Source organism: Corvus brachyrhynchos, unplaced genomic scaffold (assembly GCF_000691975.1).
Source record: "Corvus brachyrhynchos isolate BGI_N302 unplaced genomic scaffold, ASM69197v1 scaffold115, whole genome shotgun sequence".
NCBI lineage: Eukaryota > Metazoa > Chordata > Aves > Passeriformes > Corvidae > Corvus > Corvus brachyrhynchos.
Window position 1 is genome coordinate 22,009,634 of NW_008239553.1, and position 15,354 is coordinate 22,024,987.

Below are 15,354 nucleotides of genomic sequence, written 5' to 3' on the forward strand. Positions count from 1 at the left end.
TGCTGAACATTCCACTTATTTCCTCATGCTAAGAGAAGCACTACTTAGTGCAGCAGCTGTAGTTCTCCTTTGCACAGCTACTTGTAGAGAAAATGTTTTATTAAAGGAACTTTCAAAGTGACAGGGTCAGTATGCACAACTTCCATTCCTTTTGTATGCTTTTCTAAATGCCAAATCAAAACATGGCAATGTGATTAAATACATTGGTAACCATAGTTTTATTATAACTGCCTTATAAATCATGTTATAGCTAATTAATCTAATTAACAGTCCTTTGTCCCAGATACATTACAGGAACACACCAAATCAATCCAGCCTTGAAGAAACCACTAATATGTCTCAGACACCAATCCTGGATTTGTTGAACATTCATTGAATATTGACCTGCTGTGAAAATATTACTATACCTGCTGCTTTTATGGGACTGCGTTTTGCTTGCCTTTTTTTCCCCTTAAAAAAAATTTAGGAACACAGAAGTCAATGCCATAAACCAAAGATATTTTGCTAGCAGCTTAGCATTTCAAAGATAACTAATTAAGCCGAAACTCTTACAAAAGTTTCATGATTCACAGGTTGAAAACTTAGTATTTTTCTGCTATGCATCTTTTTCATCTGTCCATATTAAAACACTGGTACACAAATAAAACTACACTAAGTCCCTTGAAACACAGGCTGAAAAGTATCACATTTGCAGAAGGTAAATAAAGAGAATGTTGAAGCAGAGCAGAGTTTCTAATGAGTTAATGTAAAAAAACCTCATGCAAAAGCAATCTGCATCAAAGCTAGCAGGCAATACCCTGACAGTCATCCATCAAACCAAAAGTCCCCTTAATAAATGCCAATTATAGGGCAAATATGCACAAACGCGGATAGCATAAGCCATGGGATCATTTCCTTCCAAGAAAATTAGTGACCAACAAAACACCCATGCAGCCTGCCCTACAGCAACACTCACTCCTGACCGGAATACTAACTACTATTATTATTTCACTCCTTTTTACTTTATTTTGTACTTTTGCAAGAATTCAGAGCCACACAGAATTTTGTTTGGGGTTATACAAATTCCTTCGCAATTTGTATAGAAGTCTAACATAACTTTTTAAAAGCCATGACATGCCTATAATGTATACAGAGTCTCTGACTTCCGCCGTAAGCGAGCCTTTTTCCTAACTTAATCATACTCAAATTTCACCCCTTTTAAAGATCCTGATTCAAAAATGTTCACTCATTCTCCACAGTCCACAAATTTATACCATCTCTTCCTGTGGTATTATATGTGCATAAATTAAAAAAGAATGGTCTTGTATAAGGACTGAAAACAGAACATTCCAAGTCCCCATCCCCCAAATCTAACTTCAATTTATCAAGGAAATTTTCGATACAAAATACACATTCTTATAAAATTATTGTTTTGTGTATGAATAGGACGTTTCAAATTTGAGCAGAATTACATTTCCCAAACCTAAAAACAGTGAGTTGTAGAGCATGCTGAAGACAAACAATAATAAAAGCTTCTCTGCTGTTACATTTGTCATACCTCTGATTCATTTCATCCCCTTTTGCTAACACCTTCTGCATATCACACCTGACCAATATTTTTGTTCTCCCAAGAGCAGATTTTTTAGATTTATTGTATCTGATATACAGTAAACAGAAAAGGAGCATGTTTTGTCATATGGAGTGTCAGAGGTAACAGCTGAGAGTTACAATAAAAACATTATGCTAATAAGACAAAGAAGCTTTGAAAGAAATATTTAATACTAGTACCATGTCAGAGAGAATTATTTTTTCATCTAAAATGACTCACACTGCTATATTCATAGAAACAAACTAGAAAATGCTTCATTAGTCCTAGTTGGATGTCTTATCTAATTGACCTCTAAAGTGACATCTTCCATCACACAGACTTGCCCGTGCTATATTCATTTATTTCCATCTTACCTAAAATTATGATGAATGGTTTGAGCTCTATTCAATTATTGAAAATGTGCAAAGAAACAGAAACAATGAAACTGGCAAAGTGCTCTGCATTCTTAGGAACAATTTAGGCTAATTAGCATCAACTTCTCCCCCATTCATCATACCCCTTTAGAAATATAAACAAACTGTCAGCTCTAACCTAACAAACAGATCACTGAGCTACTTAACACAAATTATTCTTACATGAAAAGCTCCTTCTCAGGCAATATTCTCCTCTAGGGCATCTGGGAAGTTGAGCTATTAAAATTGAAGACATATGTTTCAGTCAAATTTAACTCCCAGATTGTACTGATCGCTGTTGTGACAGTTTTCCATCAGCATGCTGCTGCTGGCAAAGTACTACATATTTTAAACAAAGCAATGCAACAATAGACTTCAATGATGCATGTTCATTTAGTATAATATCAATACCACCCAATTAGCACCCTACACCTGGAAGTGGAGCTACTTAAAATTATTCCTTAGGTACAACTTGAATCTCAGATTTCATTTGGGGTTTCTTTTAGAATTACAAGTTCCTGCAAGCTTGCAGAAGGCAGCAGCTATGCCACTGTCAGCTATGACAATAGTTTAAATCAAGCTGCAAAGGCGATGCTCTGAAAAGGCCATAGAGGGGAGCACTGCTGTCACTCCTGGGTTTTAATTCAAACTCCTCCACAGATGCCACAAATAAAAGGACAGCTCTAACCTAAAGGAAAACAGGAAGGTTTCCAGAGCTGAATACTTCCTGAACACAACAATCCACGTGCTACTTTCAAAGCCAAAATGATAATGAAACATACTTCCTTTCCTTTCACCAGAATGCAAAAGGAATTAAATTTGTCCCCAACTCCATACCTGACTAAGAGGCTTTTGTGCTAAAGCTAAGAATTTTTCATCAGTTCATTAAAATACTCATTATCTGGTAAAAGATAATGAGTATTATCTGGTAAACACTGGCCTGGACCTTCTTGTCTCATAGGCATTTGAGATTTTGTGCATACAGGAGAATATGCCTTTCCCCATAAGAACTTCAAAACTGGGGAATATCCTCCACTGCTTTTCAGAACAAATATAATTTGGAAATTACAGAGATATCAGAAATAATCAGTATTGAGGAACTACTTCCTGAGCTATTTTTCTTTTCAATCTATAAGAAAATTCCTGCTTAGACTTAGTGCCTTGGTTCCCTTTAAGCAGCAAAATATAATTAGAATTTCATGAATTAAAGATTAAGACTTTCCCATCCTTTCTCCGTTGATTTTCTCTCATTTCTCTGCTTTGCTATTTGATTCTGGCTCTAAATTTGTCTTGAAGGAAACACTTGTAATACATGTTGTAGCTTGCCTATTTTTTCCCCCTCCTCTTTCTTCTGAGGAAGGTAATGAAACCAAGCAGTATCAGCTTGGTTGCCTCTTTGCACAGAAAGGTGTACTCTGAATTTAATTTTGTTTCATCCTTAGGTGAGAGAAGGAAGGAGGAGTATCTAACTTCCTGACTTGGCCCTCACTGCTGGTTGCACACACAGTTGCTTTTTCCCCTTGGATACAGAACTTCCAAGGCCTGGAGTATATAATATGGTTGGGAGCCTGAAGATCCCCAAATACTTCTATGGTGATACACTTCTTACCAGCAATAGAGATACACTTTGTGAATGAACACAGCGCAAGCATGTGTGTCTTCTTGCTTCAGAAGAAAAGGATCTTGCATTATGACATGACTGCCACCTCGAAAAGCATTTTAAATATTAGTGCTGACCAGAAAGTCTGATCCTAGAAGTGTTATGCAAACAGATTAGTGAGACTTGAAAGTCAGCACCTAATCAACAGCTCTTGCCCATCTTCTCTGAAATGATCTCACAGTTATGGGCTTTACTGACCCAGAGAAATGGTGATGTAGTTCATGTTTTTCAAGAGAGAATGAAGAGAGGTTTTACAGTGGACAGACTAAAAACCTGTTACAGCCATCATGAATGTGAATTGATACTTCACAGTAACAAATAAGATTTTAAGCAAGACAGAAACACTTGAGGTCTGAAGTAAAGAGGTGCAAGTCACGCAACATAGAAACAATACTTAAACTCATGTTTGTAGATTAGACTGCTTGAAAGCTAGCTTCAGGAGAAAGGAGAAACCTGCATTTGTTCACACTAGAAGACAAAACAGTGCCAGAGAAAAATCTGAAAGGCGACCTCACACAAACCAAGGGGAACAAACCACTAGCTCTTTTTGCTACATTATTGAAAGAACACATGGGATATGGGTATGCTACCTAAATAGGGAGCTGCATATTTCAGTTGGCCTATTTTTTCTCTAGGTTCAGCCATTAAAAAAGATAGTTTTCATATATGCATCTAAAGAGCATCTAACACACATGAATACACAGATTTCATGTCAGTTTCAACTATTCTCTCAACAGCTACAAATCTGTCCTAATTTTTAAGAAGCTGTACTACATGACTACCTTAGAGACAAATAAAATAAATACTAATCCACATTTGTGGAAATTACTTCCAAGCTGGCATCAGACTTTCATTGAGCTATGCTGAAGGCCAGAGAAAGCTGCACACTGCATTTTTACCATTATGTTATATAGATCAAATGTGCAACATTCAAGAGCTAGTTTATTACTTACACTGAACTGCTCTCACATGGCTGTTACCTAACTTTTTTCTTTCATTGTCAAGTGTTTTCTGTTGGTTCAGAAATGTTTTCTTCCTGGTTGCAGTCTCTTTTTTAAGGCATAGCATCAAGTAATAGAAGCAGACAGGAAGTAGGGGTTGTTGCTCTCCAGAGAATGATTAAGCAAGTCAGCACGAATTCCCCGAAGTTCCCACAAACAGGCTCTTATGTAACAACATATGTTTTCAAAGATATTTTCTCTGAGCAGTGGAAAGTCTTCATGGGAAAAATATAAGCTAGCTTTATAATAAACACTGTGGAGCATGAAATAACTATATAATAAAGAGTAGTATAAATGAAGTAAATTATTAGATACTGAAAATCCCACAGCAACTGATTCTCATTTACATTTCTCAAAATTAAGCTTGGTCAATAAAGTAGCCAGGTCCTGCAGTTTCTTATTTATGCAAACAAAACGTATTCCATGTTCCTTAGAACATCACCTGTAATGCTCTGGGATGAGTCCAGATTATGGTTTTAAGTAGTCCAGATAACTTTGGTAGACTGTTTCTGTGAAGAAAGCAGGGTCCTTCCTTCTCCTCTCACTTATCCACAGAGCAGAAAATCTTTAAAATTGAGAAAACTTTAAAAAAAAAATCCTTAACATTTACCTTACATTAGACCATCCCAGTATATACCATCATTAGATTATTCAGTACAGTGGGGACTGGTTAAAGCCATTCAGTATTGCATACTTTTTGTTCTTGAGAAAATACACAAACATTTAGATGTTTTTGTCCTTCTCTTTAATTTTAAAGAAAATTGATACTGTTTATTACAAGAATTTTAAGCTTATAGGAGTGGTTATTCATCTTCATGTGGAAAAATATTTGACTGGCTAGCATTAGATATGAGGACAGACTACTATATAGTCTGATTTTTCTACCAATAAATAAAAATTTTGGGACATGAATATCAAAAATTAACAAACAACACAGCACAACAAATTAAGATTTCAAGTTACTTACTATTTCACTGCCCATTTACAATGATTTGATATTGCAAAGGTAGAAAAGCCAGGTCAACCAAAAATAGCAAATTTAACTATGCTCTCTCAAAGCAGAACCTCAAGCTGTGCGGCAGCAGAACATCATCTATGTTCTGAAAGTCTGCCACCAGTAGTCTAATTCCTATGAACCATAGTGTGCATTTTATTTTCACTCTATGTGGACAAAAGCTTAGCATTGTCTGTTTTACACACATTTCCCGTAACTTATCCTCCTATTCCTAAAATACGTAAGTTAATTTTTGACAAAGGGCCCTTTTTCTCTGACATTGCTGTCATATACAGATTTTTAAAGCTTTTTTTCCACCTGTTGACCCAAGACATGGCAGAGCCACATAACACAGGGCACTCCCAAATAAAGCAGTCATTTTTGCCTTTGCCTATATAGCGCCAATACAGAAATTCACCTTATCTCACCTTTCTCACAGTGGGACTGAAGTGAAAAAATAGAGTTTAAATCCAATGGCAATTTGCTATCTTCTCACACCCATATGCTACATCTTCTCAATAGTCAAATATTTTGAAGAAATATACTTTTAATAATTTACTATTCCGGTTTAGCTGGTGTTTCATTGTACTGGTGCACACCTATGCCTGCATAGTTAAGAGTGGGAATTCACTTTGGGTGGTACCTAGAAACTGAACTAGATGTGATGTAACAGATCGTTTTTCTGGTCAAACAGGAAAATTCCTTTTATTCTATTCTATTCCATTCCAGCCTGTTTTCTAACGAGCTCTTAAAGGACCCAGGTGACAAAGACTTTTCGACACTTCCTTTTTTCACAGCTTGTTGATCTGACTGCTTGAAAGTCATACCAAAAGTAATTCTTCAAATACTGTGTTTCATTTTCAACTCCTCTTCCTACATGTAAGAGTTATTTTTACTCCACAATCAATTATTATTCAGTACCAGACAATGCCTAAAACAGGCCTGATGAAGATTATCACAACAGATATTAAAAGGAACTATAATTTATCAATTTCACTCTTAAAATTTGAGCAAAATAAAAAATAGTAAATGTTTGAGTCACAAGAGCAGAAGCCAACTATTGCTATATCACACTGTTTTGAGTGTGATTTTGATCTCAGTTCTTACTCTTAAGTGATTTCAAGAAAGTTACACAATGAAACTCCTAAGTGAGAAATGGAGTGAACAAGATGCAATTTTATTGATTTGAGCTACTCCTAAGAAGAGTCCACAAAGGCAAGAATTGTATCTCCAAAGCATGTATAAAAAAGTAATTGTATTCTAACAGCTTTAAAAAAATGAAAAAGTAAAAGAAAACAAGACTTAGAACTGGCCTAGGGAGGAAAACTGAGAAGACAACTGCTACTGATTTAAAAACAAAGTTTCAAAGATATATATAAATGCTGAAAGACAAAAAAATGCCAAGCCTTGGGACAATAAGTCTAAAGGCATGGTAAGAGAGACTACTTGCTTCATTCAGTTGTGCAGAAGTTTGTTGTGCTTCCTTAATACACATCTTTTCTGAGAAGGGTAATTGCAAAGGGATCATAAAACAGATAATCCAAGATATTTTCCCAACATCTCTTAGATCTGGTTTAGTACAGCCCCTAATATATAATTCAAAATAAAAATTCAAATTAAAAAAATATTTTTTTTCCATCTTAAGCCTAATGAAGTGATCCAGAGCAGAAAATCTTTGCCTTTCAGGTCACATGAGCCTCTGAGGATAATAGATGGAAGCACTGTATTTAACAGAAGCATCGGGAAAATCCTAAAAGCTGCCAGAGCTTTCCTGCTCTTTGGTCAGGAACTGCAGACCTGCCAAAATCAGAGGTCAGGAAAAGAGAACTGACAACTTGTGCAAATGCTTTCCAGGCTATGAGAATCCAGATTCTCAGGGCACCTGAGCTCCCTGGTTGGACCTACATAACTTGAAAAAGTGTCTTTCCCCCACCCCCATCCTCCCTCCTAAATTTTGGAAAACCCATGCAGGGTGAAGCAGGCCTTAGGCCAGCTTTGAGACTAAAGTTCACTTCATTTTGCATTTTAAAAAGAAAATCTGCAGCTCAGTGGGAGCAGGAAAGATGGGCTCAGTCCAAAGCCTATTTACAAATCCACCCCAGCTGATAGATGTTCTTTGGACAAAAGAAATTTCTACTCATGTGTTAAAGGGCTATCTAATGGACATGGAAGCAAAAGGGAGCCTTCCTGACAACTTCACCTAAGTGCTGCCTCAAACCAAACTGTCAAATGATTCAATGACTGTTCCTAAAATTTCAGATCCTATATTAGCACCAGTGGACACTTGCAGGTTTGAGTATCCAAAGGGAGAGTCTGAGTAAACCTACAGTGTTTGCTTCTAAGCCTGTAAACTGGCTATTAACAGACCTTTGCATGCATGTGGTGGTTCATTTAAGGGGCAATTGAAGCAGTTTAGGTAATGAATGCTGGTTTGAAAATTGGTTAATTGAATAACATTGGTTAAAAAATCGTACAGTTACCTAGGAACTTTAGGTGCTTTTGGCACTGAGCATCAGCAAAAGGAAGATACTGAAATTTGTGTTTTCAGATTAGGTTGACTGATGAATGAAGCAGTAGAAGGACTGTAAGTAAATGTATCTTATTTTGTCTCAGACATCTTTCTCATTTAAATCCTGCCATATAAGCAGGGAGCTTAAAACTTAAAAAAAGCGCCACTAAACAGCCCTGATATCCTTTATTTCCACACGGTCCAATTAAGAAAACAGTTCCCAAAGTCACTGGAATGCAAAATTAGAGACCACTGGCAGAAAAAAATAGACTTGAAAAAAGGGACAAGTGCACGGCCTCCAGTAAGCTGTCTTTGCTACTTAAGGTTCTAATAATATGAAGACCTGAGGCAGATTAAGCAGAAAACAACATTCTTGAAGCTTTAACTCTGAAATGGAAGTAATTATCAGCCTAAAAACACTCAAAGTGGCTGAGAACAGCTGGGTGTTCAGTTCTGCTCTTCTGTGAAGTGTGTACACCTCATCACCATGACTTAACATATTTTCTTCTGAAATTGTCACCTTGGCTAATTTAGTGGGCAGAGATCCAATTCACAGTTCTTTTGGTTTACATTTTAGTCAAAGTGTAATTTTGAAAATGCCCATCAAAAGAGAAGAAGCAATACACTTTACCTTATGTTGCTTTACTGCCTATTTTAGTGACTCTATGGCAAGTCCCTTGTTTCAGGACATGCATCTGAGAAGAGGAGGGAGTACCACTGAAATGTATGCTATACTTGATTCAGTTTGAGGCTACTGTTTTGTTTGACCTTTTTTCACTATTAGCAGAGGAATGGGCATTTTTCCTGGTCTTAATATCCCTTTACTCCTCGGATCACCTATGACAATTTCAAGGTCTGAAATTGCTGCTTTGAGACTAAACCTATAAAGATCATGCTAAGAAATGCTGCATGCTATTGCATTTATATCAAATTCTCTTTTTCATTTGTGCAACCCACACAGGGTTAGGTAGGATTTAAATCCCAAAGGTCTGTAGCCCTTAGACTCCATTCATTTTAAGACAGTTTATATTTAGAATTTCAGCCAAACAGTTCTGGTTTTCTTTTTAAATATATTTACAACTATCACATCCAGGCAGGTCAGTGTTAAAAGCAATGGGAAAACAATAGGAGATTAAAGTGTGCAATGCAATAAGAATGTTTAGCATGTCCTGACACTCCAGCTTCCCTCCCCTCCTCTGTTCAGGCATCTAATTGTTTGCTTTTCCTCCTACATACAATAATGAAGTGAACTACAATCAAAGTGTGATGACAAATGGTCCCAGGGTTTGCATTCTTTGGAATATATCGGCATTTGTAAACCAAAGAAGAAAGATAGATGTAATCAACCACCCTCTTATAAGAGAAGGATCTGGAAGAGTATGTTGGCAAAATCTTCAAACCACATTAAGCACTAATTTGAAAGTATGTTTGAAAGGAATAAAGCAATGCATTTAATACTAGTTTATTTGCATAACAACAACTAGAAACTGAACTTGCTAGACGTATTTTGAAAGATGGAAACAATTAAAATGCATTAGTGATCTAAACAGGCACTGTATTTTAAAAGAAAAGAACTTTAAGCAATCAAAGTTACACATATTCACATTTTGTTGACTAATCCTCACCTTCCCTTGATCTCCTAATATTGAATACTTGTGTTACACGGAAACATTGAATCTCTGCTTACAGAAATTCACAAGAATTAAGTCTGTACATACTTTCGCCTACCGAAAAAGAATGATACCGTATCATGAGAAGAACCACATCAACTGCAGGATGGCAATTTTTCTGCCTCCAACATTAAAAACTTGGACCCTTCTATTAAAGAAACCAAACACAGAGTGGCCAGGCCACACCATATCATCAATGTAACCAGTAAATAGTCAGGTCATATCACTAGTAAATAGAAGTGGCCAAACTACACTGGGAGGACACATTATTCACATCTTCCTCTTTGTTTCCCTTCTAGACAAGATACTAATAAAGGACTTTGTATGGGAGAAGGCTTAACAAGGAAATGAATAATCAAATATTATTTTAAATAGTTTTAAATATTTCGTATTTAACTTAAAATAAGTCTTAAATTAGGGATTAACATAACCTGCATTTTTTGAAATTGAGTACTTCAGATTTCTGGACACTGAAAACCCCTCCTTAAAAACAAGATCAAGTCATTCCAAAACCCAAACATGAACTGTTAAAAATAGAGACATCTTTAGATAATCACTTTCGACCTGCTGCAGTCTTCTTACCAGGCTATCACAGACACATTGAAGCTTCAGAAAATGTTGTCATAACTTCATAACATGAATCTCCCTCTCCTTTTTTTTGCATGCTTTGATGAGCACCAAAATTGTTGGCATTTATAAGCATCATCTTTAGCACATTAGCACACAATGAAACATACAGTTCATGCCCACAAGACACTACTTCTATCTTCTGAAAGCAGACATTCTTGCTGTTGCTCTTAGTCTTGATGATTTTATGTGCAGCAGAAACTTAGCTATAGAGAAGGATGATACAGAACTGGAGATCTCCCAATTGATTTTTTATCTCTTTGTTTTATATGAGGCATGGTTCCAATCATTACCTTTGGTGGGAAATTACTTTTAATTACATATATAAATGTTTTAAGAGGTTGATTAATACTTAAAAAAACCCAAACAAACAAAACCAACAGTGTAATGAGTGCATATCTATCGCTATGTTACAGAAAAAAAGAATCTATGTATCAGAATTTTCAAACAAGGTACAATAGAGGTAATGTTTTCCCAGTAACAGAGTATTTTCATTTTAGGAAAAAAATGGTGGTAATTACCCCATGAAACAGTTTCATCATTCTTTAAAAAAAAGATTAAATGGTAAAACACTGAAGAAAAAGGATAATAATCTTGGTAACTCTAAAAATCACCGTTGATACAGTGAGTGTCAAAGTGAAAGAGAACGTTTATGTTAGATATTAGGAAGAAAACACTTACTGTGAGAGTGGTGAGGCACTGGAACAGGTTGTCCAGAGAAGTTGTGGCTGTCCCATCACTGGAAGTGTTCAAGGCCCATTTGAATGGGGCTCCCAGCAACCCAGTCTTGTGGAAGGTGTCCCTGCCCATGGCAGGGGCGTTGGAATTGCTCATCTTTAAGGCCCCTTCCAACCCAAACCTTTCTATGATTCTCTGATTTCAAATACACAAAAGTAGTACCATCATACTATATCCTATAATATTTATATTGCAGTACTGGTCTGGAGCCAGTTTTCAGGAAATCCCTGCTTCAGAGGAAGGGAAAATAAATTAGTGAAACAAGATTTCAACAGGCAGCAAAGATTCAGGACTATAAAATGTGAGTGTCCTTTTTTAAGTACCTATTTAAGGAACAAACGTCAGATAGCTCTGGAGTTGTAAATACAATCTCAGCCATTAGAGAAAAAATGAGATAGTATACACAGAATACAAATGTATCATACTTGGCCCCTCTTCCAACCCTGTTTCATGTATTTTTGTGACAGCTATTGAAACACCTTAAGTATCAAAGACTTGACTTGGAAGATAAAATAGGTAAGTTCTGGCAGTAACATATTTGTGTCAAGATTTAACGGTGCTCAAAGTTACACAGTTGCTACTGAATTCTACTAATAACCGTGTGAGCCACTAGGAGCAGACAACATTCTTGTTCAGAGTTTTAAGAATGAAAGTATAGAGGGAAACTATCCAAGTGTAAAAGTATTAGTGGCGAGTGGAGGAAAACTTAAAGAGAAAAACTACAGGATTAAAAGTAAAAGCATATCAGAATAACACAGTTATGTCATCTGCACGATTCTGTTAGTAAAAGATTTAAGAAGCATTTGCTTGTATAGCTAACATAATACAGAACCAAAAAGCCAAGCCACAAGTAGTGAGTGGCAGTCAGGTTTCAAACCTCAGCATGCAAGCAGACGCTGTGCAAGGTGATGGTATGGAGTAGGCACTGCGTCTACAGGTGCAGGACCGCCAACATCACCATCTGGCTGCTTTCCAAACACAAGGCTAAAGTTCCAGGTGTTCAGAGGTACTGTTCTGGCTCCATCAAGAACACATTTACACCATAGGTCTTTCAAACACAGAACTGGGGCTTTTTTGAAGCCAGAGAATTTATGTTCAGACACCTATAACATTAGCGACTATGTTTGAAGGTAATAGTTTCTCTGAGTGTTTTTAATATTTTCATAATTACTATGAAAGCCTGTGAATTCCAGACTACGAATGGCTCAAAAGCCAATTTTCTTCCATTTTAATCTAGAACTAACACAGGCAATATTATATGTGAAAAATTTATTTTTAAGTGTTTTTTTAATCAAGTGTTATATAACAAAACTTTCGACTGATACCATACTTTCCTGCAACAGTTACGGACTCATCTTTAACTACTTCCAGTAGCTTCTTAATTTCCCTATTTTTTATCATAAGACATAATTATCTTCCTATAGAAAAGATACACTGCACACCCCCTGTATGGTTAGGCTTCTGTTTGAATACATTATTTCAGCACAAACAGAACAGCCTGAGCATCCCAGCAAGAAATTTGCTTTTGTCTCCAAAAAAGACAGCAGAGAAGCACAACACTGCCATCTCCACCTTAAATGCTGAAGTACAAGTATCACACATAAACTAGTGAAAAGATTGTAAAATATAGCAAACAAGAACACGTGTAAATGCTTCTAAAACTTTCATGAGAAAATTAAGAAAACTACTGTCAGGCAGAAAAATTAATTTTAATCAACCAATGCGTTGTACCAGAAAGCATCAAACTCAACAGTTCCAAAGCCTAAAGGAGACAGAGTAAACAAGCTCTCAGCCTGTCCAGCCTCAGCCCATGCCATCAAGTGACAGGCATCAGAAAGAAGACATACCTGAAAGTGTTTTAAGCCTTGTTATATCTGTCCATGTTCTAGATGTGGTGGCTCTTGTAGTGATGGACTTACATGCTGGGAAGCAGATGACAACTGACTCAACTGCCATAGATGCAATTTGCTGGGTTTCTTCACCTCACATACATTAAAGTGGGTTATACTCTGAGCAAAGTACAACATGAATCCTGAAATACATTCCCCAGACCCTAACTCAATTTAGTATACGTTCGTGGCAAACCAGTAGTACAAAGAAGAGTTTATTAAAGTTTCATTAAAAAAAACCCCAAACAAACAAGGAAAAAAAAAACAACCAACCAAACAAAAACACCCAAAAAACAAACGAAAAACGATAAAAAGAAAAAAAAGAGTGGAGCCTTCCTTCCGCCTTAATCCTCACACAAAGCTGAGCAAAGTCCTTTTTCCTGCTGTGGATTATTTGAACACACATCTTCCTTTAATGGTATTTGTTAAAGCTTCAGGTTACCCGAGAAGCAGGTCCTACAAGGGAAATATGGAAGGTGACAAACAGCTTCACTAGCTACCACAATTGAGCAAGCTAATTAGATTGCTGATGTGTGTTAAGCTTTGGGCGAAGTTCAGAAGCAGAAGTGTTCCTGGCACTCACTGCAGCCTGATAAAACAGATAAGCAATCCAATGAGCCTGCTGCTACCAGAACCATTACCTACTCTTCTGCCATTGACTGGGAATCCCTGCCAACTCCCACAGTTCAGGCAAATAAACTGTCAGAAAACTACTCTATCAAAAGCAATTAAGTTTCTGTCACTTAAGCTCCTTGGATCAGTTCCCTAAAAGGTCAGCATCATTTCAAAGAGTTTGCTAACACAGTAAGAACACACTTGGATAAATAGCACCAACTCTCTTCTTCACAGGCCAACGAGGAACATTGCAACAGAAGAATATACTGTCAACTTAAACGCACCCAGAATTTCAGCACCAGATAGTGACACAAAAGCTACTGAGATGACAGCTATAAGTGAAATGAGAAAAGCATTCTTGCAGGTAGCTTTTGGCTAAGGAAAGAAACAGGGCTTGTGAACTTTATCCCCACCAATAACACAAGTTAATTGTACAAGCAAACAACAGAAAATACACAAAATATTAGACCTATTTGGTGCCCTATTTGGTGTTTTAGTTTTACAAAGGGCTGGTATACAATCAGATAACATACAAAACTAAATTCGAGCCAAGGTATGGTTTGGAAAGGAAATTTCCAGAAAACAAGAAACTTCAACATACAGAAAATTCATGCTTAGTAAATAGGGAATTTTCTTCAAGAGACAGACTACAAAACTTGGGAGTTTATTGCTTTAGGCACTAGAATGAGCAGAAGGAACTGAGTGAATATATTTACTGGCTACAAAAGGCATGGAAAAAGCTCAAGGCCTTCAACTATTTACTGAGTTTGTAGATGTGAAAAAAAGGAATATTTTAACTACATACACAAAGAGATACTTTGGAGGAGATCACTGATGACAAATATTTTCCCCATCATCAGGTTTGATAGCATCAAGGTTCTGGCAAGAACACAGAGGAAAACAAAGCACACAATTGTATGGTCAGTGCATCCTGCCACTTAGATCCTGCTTGGCACAGATCATGTTTTAGAAAACTATCTCAATCACCTGATGTTCTATGTACAATGTACGGCCATCAAAGTTCTAGAAAAAGCCACATTTGCTGAACAGAAGCAAAGCAAAATAAACTTAACTTCCATTGAATGGAAACAGGCCTGGAAGGATGTTAGGACTGTCAGATCACTGCCTATATCCTTCAAAAGAGAGGGAAGAACCCCAAACGTGCTGGACACTAAACAGTGGAAGGAAAATTGTGCTCAACCCAGCCCCAGAAGACAGACTTCAGTCTCCAACTGAAAGCCAACTGAAGATGACCAATATATAGGGGATGCAAATCTCAATAGAAAATATGAGAAATTGAACAAGTCACAGCTATTTTTGAAAGAATAACTTCTAAGGCAACCACTGACAATTCCCTTACATCACAGTTTGAAAGTCTAGAAAGTGAACACAAAACAGCAACACTGTTAGTTAAGTACAAACAGGCTCAGACTGAAGAATGCTTAGGTTTTAGCTCACTTCATACAGTAAAATCAGGGAAAGTGGAGTCCATGAACTTCCAGATACGCACCCCGGATCCTTTGGTAAAAGGCCAGTGAAGCCTGGTCCAAAATACAATGGTGTCAACGTGACTTTACATACATAACTTGGGGTAAGAGAAGTGAAATACTAAGAAGAATTTTGGTTAAATTTGAGAATAGAAGTTCTAGAACAGATCAGATACATCAGAAC

The 15,354-nt window shown here is 36.8% G+C and overlaps 1 long non-coding RNA gene across 1 annotated transcript in view; it reads left to right on the forward strand.

Moving 5' to 3' along the window:
* The first annotated feature begins 12,173 nt into the window (after positions 1-12,173).
* LOC108448511 overlaps positions 12,174-15,354 on the forward strand; it is a 12,678-nt gene continuing 9,497 nt past the window's right edge. The window contains exon 1 of the long non-coding RNA XR_001864398.1: positions 12,174-12,185. This is a non-coding gene — a long non-coding RNA (uncharacterized LOC108448511). The remainder of the gene's footprint in view (positions 12,186-15,354) is intronic.